This window comes from Chrysoperla carnea, chromosome 1 (assembly GCF_905475395.1).
Source record: "Chrysoperla carnea chromosome 1, inChrCarn1.1, whole genome shotgun sequence".
In the NCBI taxonomy this organism is placed as follows: domain Eukaryota; kingdom Metazoa; phylum Arthropoda; class Insecta; order Neuroptera; family Chrysopidae; genus Chrysoperla; species Chrysoperla carnea.
The window spans coordinates 49479761-49491955 of NC_058337.1; the positions used below are offsets into that span (position 1 = coordinate 49479761).

The following is a 12195-nucleotide window of genomic DNA, read 5'->3' on the forward strand; positions in this document are numbered from 1 at the left end:
TCCAAATCGGTATGAATTTCATAATTTCGAAGTACAGTTGTTAAAACAGTTTTCATAAACATCATTGCGTATTTAACACCTAAAAAAATACGTAAAAAATACACTTCTAGAAATAATTATAGAGGTGATTATATTTTTTTAAAAACTCGGCATTCATTCGTGTACCAGGCTGTTTAAAAAATATGGCTTCATTTTAAAGTTTATTGAAGAAAAAAGATAGAAAAAGATGTAGTTAAAAGAAGTTATAATTTATAATTATAACTTGTTTTTAAGGATTTTTTTGCCCCATAAATACTTAAAATTGTGGTAGGAAGTTGAACTAGACGTGTGTTTCCACGTTTCCAAAATCCACGTGAAAAAATGAATAACAATTATAAATTAAAGTATATGATTGAAAAAATAATAATCTTTCGATAAAAACAATAAAAAAGTGGGTTTCCTAGCAAATTGCGGAAATATTTGATATTTTTTATGAAAAGTATCATATCGATCACATATACTTCGGTACTTGGCAACACCGCCAAAAAATTAATTATTCAAAATAATTTATAAATAATTAATTCTAATATTTTTTTAAAATAAATAATAAGAAATAAAATAAAAATTCTTTTATTTCACCATAATAAAAAATAAAGTTTATTTTTATGGTGGTATTTGGATCTTCTTAAATAGCTCAAAAATTGAATGAATGGTAGGTTTAAAACTGAAAATTAAGAAAAAAACCGCTTGATTCAAGATTGTTGTCATTGTGGCAATACTCTTCAAAAAAACATTTTATTGTAATTATAAAAAACTGAATCTTCTAAAAGAAAAACTTCTACCAATATTTTCGTATTTTTGTCACCAGAATTGAGCAAATTTGAAAAATTACAAAATATGAAAACAGCTTTGCCTCTCTATAATTGATATATAGTTTAGAATCATACGTTTTTTCACGGTAAGATACTAACCATACTACTATTATAATCGTGAAAGTTTGTGAGGATCTTTAGATGGATTGATTTATCGATGGATGTTTGTTACGTTATCACTCAAAAACTACTGCATATTATAGCTTATACTTGATGCGTATTATAGCTTATACATTTGAATAAGGCTTATGGTATAATTTATATTGATACGATAAAAATGGCTAGAGATAATAAGTGTACCAAATTTAACAATACGTAGAAATTATATTTAAGTATTGTACATTCAAAACTAACTGCTTTATGGCCGAAGCAAAAAATTAATTGCTTTATTGCCGAAGATGGAAGCTATAATTTAAGAAGCCAGACCGAATTCCGTATAATTTTCCAATGGATGGATATAAAATTGGTGTTTATTGGGCGAGCTACGCGGAGGAAAGTGGATTGAAAGATTTATGAAGACGTACGTGCATTGTCTTCAAAGTTTACATTGTCTAGTGAGGGCAAAGCAGGTGAAGGCTATAACGTGGTTGCCTTTGTTTAAAAAGTTAAAATTTTCCAGCGAAGTTAGCGGGTAATTTCTAGTCGTTTAAAAGCAGTGAACGTACAAATACAGTAAAAACTGTGAGACGGGAGCCTTATGCGCACTTCTGAGGCTTATGCTTACAAGCATATATGGTTTATTTGATTCTTGTGAAAATTTTTATTGGAACATTATTTTAATAGATAATTTTATTTTTCAATATTGCATATGACTTGTAGAGGTACCAATTTTTAGAAGTACTCGTTATTTATTATCAGTAACTAGAACTAATTTTCCATCACAACTTACCAATGCAATCTCTTGGTCCAGCACTAAATGGAATATAAGCGAATTGATGCCGCTTTTTTATATTTTCCGGTAAAAATCGATCTGGATCAAATAGCGATGGATTTTCCCAAATTTCTTCATCATAATGTAGATATGCGATGGATACTAGACAAGTTGTACCCTTGGGAATTGTGTACTTATCTAAATAATGAGAAATTTAGTAAAAATAAATTCCTTTTTTGAATTTAAAGGCGTTTAAACCTTCTAAAATGTATTTAGAACCATAAACTTAAAACCTTAGTTACTGTGAGACAACAAAGAACAAAATTAAATATTTGTTCTTGCTATTGGTGTACCTTAATGATACATGGGGAAAAGTATCAAAGATAATAAATCGAAAAAACTTCCCTTTTGAGATTTAAGGGAGAATCTGTCGAACTTCGATATTAAGCATCTCTCAATTTTATAAAATATCGACAATTTTATAAAAAACCTCATAGAATTAATGGCTAAAGCATAATCCTCATAGAATTCTCCATATGTGATTAGAGAAGTATTTAAAAATGAAATAAAGGTTTGCATTGAGGTTTTCGAACGAGATTTCCTTTAGAATTTTAAATCAAGTAATTCAAAAATCTGATAAATCGTAAGATAATAAATGCTTCAAACGTATTTTCAAATTATTATTTTTATGCACCCCATTATGTGTTGTCGACCAAATCATTGCAAATGAAATAAACGATGCCATGCAACTTTAGTCCTCATGTTGAAAGAAGTGAATATTGAAAGAAGATTTAAGCTTTTAAAATTCTAAATAATCCTAGAAAGGCGGATATAACTTTATGTTTAGTTCTAAAGTTGCGATATCTTAATTATTCCGCTGTAAAACCTAGAAAAATCCAAAGGTGCATGAAGTAGCAGACTAACTTCTTTGCAAAACACCATAAATGCAATTTCTTATTTCTTTGAGTATCAATTTTTAAGTATACCAGTTTCTTACCTACTTGTATGTCATTCGTTATTTCACGTACAATATAAGGAATAGTTGGAAAAAATCGCATCGACTCTTTAATCACCATTTCCATATATTGTAAATTTTGAAAATCAGACAGATCTATTGGACGTTCCGAATGACCAAATATGGAAAATATTTCATCATACAAACGCTGTTGGATATCTTTATGTTTACCTAGTGCCATAAACATGTAACTCAAAGATCGTGCGGCCGTTTCATAAGCCTGAAACATATAAAAAACAATAAAAACAAACAATTCACTGAGTTAATTGTTGAAATATCATGTTTAGACATTGAAATGCCATGTTGATTACGCAATCATTTGTTTTTTTACGTCATATAAGTAAAGAAAGATAGCCACTATTACCCTCAAAGTAATAAGAATATCTCTTTTCTCACTTCCTCGGTATGTAAAAATTTCTGCTTGATATCTCTTTTCGTTTTCGAGTTATCGTAGTCACACGCGGACAAACAGACAGACAGAACCAGAAAAGGTTTAATTATAGGTTTGAACACATATACCAAAATTTTGTTCGTATTATCAATGTTTTTTAGCATTACAACTTTGGGAATAAACTTAATATACCTTGATATATTTCATATATACATGGTATACAAATTAAATTACATTGTTTGTTTCGGACACTATAACGTTTCGATTAACCTGTGCAGGTAAATCAGTACAGAAAAAACATTACATGTGAACTGGAGACCTGGAGAAATCATACACGTTACGGTAATACTCTCCCAATTTAATGTCATCTCCTAGTCCCTTTTGTCAATGTTAGATATTGATTTTCAAGTAACGTACAAAGCAAAGATATAGTTGCAAGGATTGGCTATTAAAACGAACAAGTCGTCAGAAATTCTATGAACTCTCGTTTTATTTACCTCATGAAAACAACTTTGACTAGGCATAAGTTTTCGTTCATCAGGAAGAAGTTATAGGCACGATATATTCTTCAATTATTTCAATTCAAGTTCTCCGTAAATTTTCGAAACTACGTGTGATTAATACAAAAAAAAATTTGAATTAATTACTTATTGTTCGAATTTCAATTTTATTAGCGGGATTACTTTAACAGTTTATTTGAAAGATATGTGGTTTAAAAACATAATATCTAAAGAGCTCTACACCCAAACCTTGTCTAAATTTGGTCCAAGAGGCCAATACTAAATTTTCGAGGTATCTGTTATATTGATAAAAATCATCAGGAATGATGGTATTCACGTTTGTAAAGAATAACCCATATAACCCCAATGACCCCAAGAGAGGGAAAAATAATTTTTTGTTGCAAAATTCACACACTCACCTGGTCTACATGTTATAGTGATCAAACCTATGCCACCTATATGCCCAATTGTACAGTTCAAAGTGTTATTCAAGGAAAATAATGATTGCCTGGATGAAAAATGACCCAAGTTGAGGTAATCACGAGTTTTATCTACAAGATTTAAGATTTAAGTTTTTACAAAGAAAAAAATATGTATATGAATTAAAATTAAACGTTGTTAAATATAGTGTAAAATTAATTATGAGTCATTACTTCAAATAGTATTAATATAAAAAAAAAAAAAAAAAAAAAAAAAAAAAACTGATAGTCAGTCATGGGGACTGCCCACAGAAGTGTAAACTTAAAATATTGAAAAAACTGAGTTTCTTATTTATTTTTTTTAAATTAAATATAGTATGAATAATTAATTAAAATTAATTCAAATTATTATTAAAATTTTGTAAATTGAAATTATTAACTTGGCTATAAAAAAACGATTTCAAATATTTTGAAAGGTAAGTTTGCGAACGCAGTTTATCTACGTAGCAACCCAGTAGCGATCCACTAATCGCGAGTCGCGCGAGTTCACTGCTTTTTCCCCATTGAAATTCGTGACTGCCTCAACTTGGGTAAATTTTTCTCCTTAAATAACACTTTGAATTCCATACAGTTTGACAAAGGTATTATGACTATAACATATGGAGAATTAAGTGTGTGAATTTTGCAACCAAAAATTTCTTGCACCTTTCTTGGGGTCATACGGAATCCAGGAAAGCATGGCACATATTCTTTACAAACATGCATTCCATCATTTCTGATGGCTTTCAACAATATAACAGATGCCGTAGAAATTTTGCATTGGCCTCTTTAACCAATTGGTACACACGATCCTGTATACTGTACTTGTATAGAATACTTTTTAAATCATACCTGTACATCTCTATCGAAACATTAGTAGCGGCATTTGTTATATTTCAAGGGGCGTAAAAATTCACTGAAATCAAGTCTCAAATTTCGTTTTTATATAATTTTTTATTTTCAGTTTCTTTAAGGAGTTCAATGTCTTGGAAAATAACCCAGAAACTATCCACTCCACGTTTGGTCTACCCAGCCATTGTATTACAGATATTTACATAGGGAATATTCATGTATTTTTTTTATATTTTTGATTCATTGTTTACACCGTTATAACATAGTATAAAAATATAAATACTGTTTAAAAATGCTGTAATTAAGTGTAAAAAAATTTTTAAAATACAGAATAATTTTGCGATGTTTAAACGCAGTCCTTTTGGCGCTCTCTGTTGATGACATATTAATATGTGTTTTGTCAGTTGATGATAGTTCAATGTACTGTTTACTACAGGTGTTATACCCCTGTATGTTGTAATTATAGTATATATCCATGGTAATACCATACAAAATATAAGTAATTAATACCATACAGTAAGTTAACAAGTCTGACATACTATGACATCACGTCCGTTTTAAAATTTTAATTTCCGTTTAAGAAATTTGAATTTCTGTCACTAAATTTGTACTTTTATTATTTAATTTTAAGTAATTAAAAAGATATTAATTACTAAAATAATGATTTAGTTCAAATTTCCAGCCTATAATGTTACGGAAGAAAAATATTTGAACCAAATTTAAATTTCATGAATATTCCCTATTATCTAGTCACTTAATAAAATAAACTTTTGTTCATCTACATAACTTACCCCTAAAATAACAATATTAATTTCTTCACGTAATTGTTTACATGTGAATTCTTTATCAGTTTCCATATAGTCAAGAAGAAAATCTAGTACTGGTTTCCTTAATGGATTCTTTTGTAAACCAGAATTTATATCAATGGTATCATGTTTTGCTACAATATTTTCCACATTATTGGCTCGGTTTTTTCTTTTTTCAGCTATAAGCTAAATCATTAGTATAACTTTTTATTTCTATATTATATTTACAAAGCTACAAAATCAAGCCAACCTGGCTAGATGCGTGAGTATCGTTGTCACGTATGTACTCCCAACCCAAATATATCGCGGGCCGATGTTTGTTCAATTTAATCAACTGAACCATTTAGGTTTACAAGTTTGTATTAATAAGATATTCTTTTGTTAATTTTGATTCTGCTGGCCTAAATGGGACTTTGATTCATTATTCGCTCGAATTTTTATTTTTTTTAATAATGCTGAAAGCGATATCTTGCTTGTAAGTAACAAACAGGGAAATGTTGCTTAAAAAAAATTTTTTTTCCCGCAAATTTTGACCTTTTTTGATTACTTTTTATTTACAAAATTTGAGCTAAACTAAATTTGTTACAAAAAGTTTAAAATTTGAAGTTTGCGAAATCTCCCCTCTACTTCAGGAAGCCTGGTATTTAATCTAGCCAAAGGAACTTGAAATTGAATATTCATAAAAATAAATCGTAAATTCAAAGTATTTTTACTGAAATTCAAACGATTTACAGACGTCATGTGAATAACAAGGATTTAGGAAAAAATAGACTGAAAAAAATTCATTATTGAACGCAAGGGCTTAAAACTTCAAAACCCAACCAACGTCTATATAATCGATAAACTCAACCCAAACAACTCGTAATTACAACAATACTCTCAACTTTCGTTCTATTCGGTGTTTATTTTTGTCGATTAGCGAATAACAAAAGACAAACCTTATCTACGACACCCCATAAAATTTGAGTATTTTCTCTATGTTTTTTAGCCAATGATGTTAAGTTAAAGACAAAAGGTGAATGTAGCCAAATTTTATATGCCCGTTCTACCATAATTTCTAATTCACTAAAAAAAAAGGATAAGTAAAAAATTTTCAAAAATAAAAGTATAATCTTTAAACTGTGGGTTAGCTGTGTGAGAAATTAAAAGCATTTACTTTAATTGATCGAAAATTATCCAGAACACGTACCTGTCAAGTGCATCAATATATTCGGAATTGGTACGCTGCGAGTTGATATCGACCCGCATTGCTGCATCTATAAAAAAAGTTTTTCATGATTTCCATTAAACATATGGCTAGTTCTAATTAAAGAAATAATCCAGTACTAACTAGTTTCCTACTCGTACAGCGTCTACATCTAAAAAAATCGGGAAAATCTCGATTTCCGAATAAAACTTTCCTTTGGTGTTCTTATGAATTTTTTCACGTAAGTATCTCTATGTGACTTAAAAATGACAGTTATTCTTTTTTTATGGTAGAGATAATTTTGAAGCAATAAAAGAGTCCCTAGTTTTTTCCTATAAATAGCCGTTTTTCAAAGCATAAAATCTAGAGAGATTACGGTCATTATCCTTTTGTTTAACGCATACCGATAGCGATAGACTTCAAAAATAGCATTAAATTAAATTAAATAAATTGATCCATCCTAAAACTATTGCCGAATTATTCACAGTAGTCGTGTCATTTTAGCATTTCATAGAGATCTTTTTTGTACCTCAACCTATCGAGCCAGTTTTTTTTTTTTTTAATAATCAGGAATATCGGAATGTACATCTAACTTTTTGCCGCTAGAAAGCTTTGGTTTTTGCTATGGGCCCAATAGGAAAATCATCCATTTATGTGGTCAGAATCCATTTATGTGGTGATTTTTGAAAATTTTAAAACCTTGAAAATATGGGCCAGAAACGTATACACGGGGGTTTTCGGGGTCGCTGATCACTATTCCGAAATCAGAATTTCGATATAATCTCCCCCTCTTCGAGTAATTTACCTCGCTGGTCCAAAATTGCAATATTCTTTAAATATTCAACAAAATGAATCAAAAAAAGATACTCTGGGGTTTTTAGGGTCACTGATCACGATTCCGAAGTTAGAATGAATATGTATTCCCCTCTTCTTGAATTATTCACGCCCGATGGTCCAAAACAGCAGGATTCTGTAAATATTCGACAAAATGGGCCAAAAAAGTAGGCTCAGGGGTTTTTGGGGTCACTGATCGAAGTTAGAATGGGCAAATGGGGATATACTCCCCCACTTCGTGGGGTTTTCTTCGTTGACCTAACACTGCAATTTTCTGTAAATATACAATTTGGACCAGCGGGGTGAATTACCCCAGGAGAGGGGGAGTATATCCAAATTCTGACTTCAGAATAGTGATCAGCGATCCCGAAAACCCTTAGTTGCACGTTTCTGGAACATTTTATTGCATATTTCAAGGTTTTTCAAAAATCACCTCTGAAATGGATAATAATCATGGACATTTTTGGCCCATAGCAATGGCCAAATTTTCTAGCGGCAAGAAGTTAGATGTAGATTTTGATATATGGACCTCCCTGAACATTTTTAAAGAAAACTGGATAGGTTGAGGTACATAAAAATTCTTCTTTTTTGCCTTTTTTGATCTAAAATGATTCGTCTACTGTTAGTCATTGAATATTTTCTAGTAGGTACATATTTAGCAGTTGTTTCTAAAATGTAGATAGGTACTTCATATGATGGTAAAATTTTTAACTAAAATTTTTAACGAATGTTTTTTTATTTAAACATTGTATTTTTGACGGAACTAATTTACAAAACCACTAAGAAACTTGTTCCTAAATTATTGATCAAGAGTTATTTTTGATGAAATGGATATTTGTGATTTTTAATGACACTGGTTTATAGCAGAATTCACCATTAACCCACAGATTAAGAATGAATATAGAGTTCGAATAAATATTTTCATAATAAAATGATTAAATAATTACCACAAACTGTATCTAATGTGGCACGTGATAAGTATGTGAATGCATCAAATGGGTCTTTATTGTTTAATTCTTTTTTGAGAACATCCACTAATATATTACTTTGTTTCACAAATACTGGTAAAAAGCTGTTTATTATACCTTGACCAAATCCACTTTTAACAATTTTACGATGTCGTTTCCACTTTGGAACTGAAATTAAAATGAACAAGTGAAAACAAACTGAGTTAATTATTAGATATAATTATAGAAATAGCCTGTATGAATGTCAGTGCATTATTTAGAATAAATTCGAAAAGTTTAAAAAACCAACACAATTCTGTCGGCCTTTCAGCCGCCATTTAATCCGAAGAAGAAACACCAAGCGTTTCAAGGCAACATACATAGTAAAATAGAATGGTTATCTATTTTTAAAGTTACTTTTTAATTGTTTATTGTATACAAGCAAGGAACAACTGGCGAATTTGTGCCATTACAATTATGCCGGCTTGAATTTTAAAAACTAGCCTCACTTAGCCAGGACACAAACCTAAGTGTGAGAAACCTGCAATGAGAACACGATTTAAAGACCGACACGCAATAGACTACTCTCTCCTAATATCATTCCGTTAAATGAAATTACCTAAAGATAATAAAATACCATCTCCAAAAATTGATCCAGCAATGTGTCGCATCAACCATGCTTTTTCCAATGCACCAGGACTGGTTAAAACTTTTTGGACATGATCTGGTTTGGATACAATAACAATCGGATGAAAGCTTAACCAAAATCGAAAAATTGGACCAAATTTTCGCAATTCATTGAATAATAATTTTGACACATCTATAACGAATTAATTATTATTCTTATTTATATTAATTATTATACCATAATTATATTTTCGTATATGTAACAGTTTAAACTATAATAAGGAATATCCATGAAATTTAAATTCGATTAAAATATATTTTTTCCTTAACTCTATTGGCTTGACATTTCAACTAAACCATTATTTTAGCAATTAATATCTTTTTAATTACTTAAAATTAATTAATAAAAGTACAAATTCAGTGACAGAAATTCAAATTTCTAAAACGGAAATTAAAATTTTAAAACGGACGTGACGTCATAATATGTGGCTTGTCAGATTTGTTGACATACTGTATGATATTAATTACTCATATTTTGTATGGTATTACATTGAGTTATATTATTCTACGGTTTTTTATTAGAAAACTTAATAATAACGTGTGTAAATTCATTTTTTTAAAGTGTAAATTATATATTGAACTGTTACCTATTGACAGGTCACATATTAACACGTCATCAACAGAGTATAAAGTATTTATCGCGCAAAGTATAAAGTTTTTTTCAAAATTGATTGTGATTTTTTCTCTAGACGCTTAGTTTTCGAAATAGCTGTTAGTAAATAAATAAAATGAAATTTTTAAATTCATTAATAAAGTCAATTGCGAATGATTTACAATTATTTATATTAGAAAAATCGATTAGTTTTTAATCAATTTTAACGCAAAGAAAAATAATTGAAAATTTAACAAGTAATCGATTTTTTTCTGGAATGTCATACTCCCCGTATATTTGATAATTTACCTTCTAATGATCCATTCAATAATAAAGCATTCCCAATTATGGGCAAGGCTCTTGGTCCTGGGAAAAATGATATATAATAGAATCGACGTATATACGTCCAACTTAAACTTGTAATTAATGCAATAAAAAACAAACTGATAATAACTTTTTTAAAGTTTACTAATAATAAAATAATATTAGCTTCCAACATTATACGAAACTGACGAACTTAAATATATGCAAAAATTTCAGCTCATTATAATCATATTTATAAGATTTTCGAGGTTTGATAATTGTTTTCCTAATTGTCTTATTTAATAAAGCATCATTGTAAGCAGTATGGAATTGGCTCTTTACACTTCTCTTCGTCTATCATTTCTTTATACTAAGTAGTTGTGATCATAAATCTAATACAAACAACTTTCGACAATGTTTTTACTCCATACAATTTTTGCCAGAACATTTACATACCTCCTGATTGTCGCAAGGACGGTATAAATATTTATTAAAAAAAGTCCAATTTTGTCATTTCATCAGTCATGAAATTTTTACAGAATAAATAAAATAAATTCATAATATTTAACACCAGAACGAAAGTCCATCACCAACAGTCTGCCAGAGCGAAAAACGTGACCGTGCTAGTGCGAGCAATGCATATGGAAACCTGTGCGTTAGAGATTCAGCATCTCAGTAGTCGTTTACGAACATTTACGAATGCTTACGAATGTTCGTAAACAACTACTGAGAAGTTGAAGGCGTTTTTCGCTTTGGTAGACTGTTGGTGATGGAATTTCGTTCTGGCGTTAAATATTATGAATTATTAATTTATTTGATTTATTCGGTTAAAATTTCAAGAGTTCTGGCAACAATTAGGAGGGATGATAATGTTCTGGCAAAAATTGTATGAAGTAAAAATATTGTCGAAAGTAATTTCCTAAAATTTTATGACTTATACTTAAACCAAAATAAGCCTTATTTCTTACCCTCTTTAAAAATTTAGGGTAGTCCACTCCGGCAACACAGGACTGCCAGAAGTGGCTTTTCAGTATCTGTAAGTATTGAGGTTTTACTATAAAAAGTTTCGTGACTTTTAAAATGACCACCTAAAATTGGTCAGTGGCTCTCCCTCTATAAATAAGAGAAATTAGTTCAATGAACACATTTCCCATACATAGTTCATTATTTGAAGCCTGGCTTAATCCAAATGGTTCTTTTAATGAAAATCTCTTCAGCATGCTTACAAACAGTCGTACCTCGCCTCTGAACTAGTTAATTCGTTTTAACGAGACGGATTCAGTACTTTGTACTCGGAGATTATATTTATCTGTCGACATCTACGGATTTGTCTAAAATAAAAGAACTAACAAATTTTTTTCCAAACTAAAGTTAGTATTTGGAAAATTAATATTTTCGAAATCAAACTTTTCTGAATAAATACGCTACTCTTACGAGTATACAGAAATAGATATTGGGAGCAAAGTCAAAAAACCCGTTTCAGAAGTGTAAGTTAAAATCGAATTTTGATTCTTGAAAGATTTTTTTGGAAGTATTTTTGTAGTGAACTCAATTACAGACAATCCAAACGCCTCGAACGACCTCTATGCCCCTGTGAGACGCCTTTATCAATAACTCACAACAACAGTATCGTATCAAGCATTTTAGGTGTACATGTATCATTGTTTCCTGGCGATACTTTAGTCATTATATTTGCGCTTTAAACTATACCTTCTATAATCCGAACGCTTCGTACTTTCGAAGACAATATAAATTTTGGGTGTTAAGATTATCAAGGATTATTGGATGTATTTAAATCGGTTTTTATTATGAATCAAAAAATTGACCGATGGTGAAGGTGTTAAATTCGCATATTCCTGTATCTCTAGAATATACAGTATGTCCATTGAAGAAGTTGAGAAG

At 30.0% G+C, this 12195-nt stretch overlaps 1 protein-coding gene across 1 annotated transcript in view; it reads left to right on the forward strand.

Moving 5' to 3' along the window:
- The window catches only part of LOC123305452, a 158659-nt gene that overhangs the window by 87445 nt on the left and 59019 nt on the right, over positions 1-12195 (forward strand). The window lies entirely within an intron of this gene.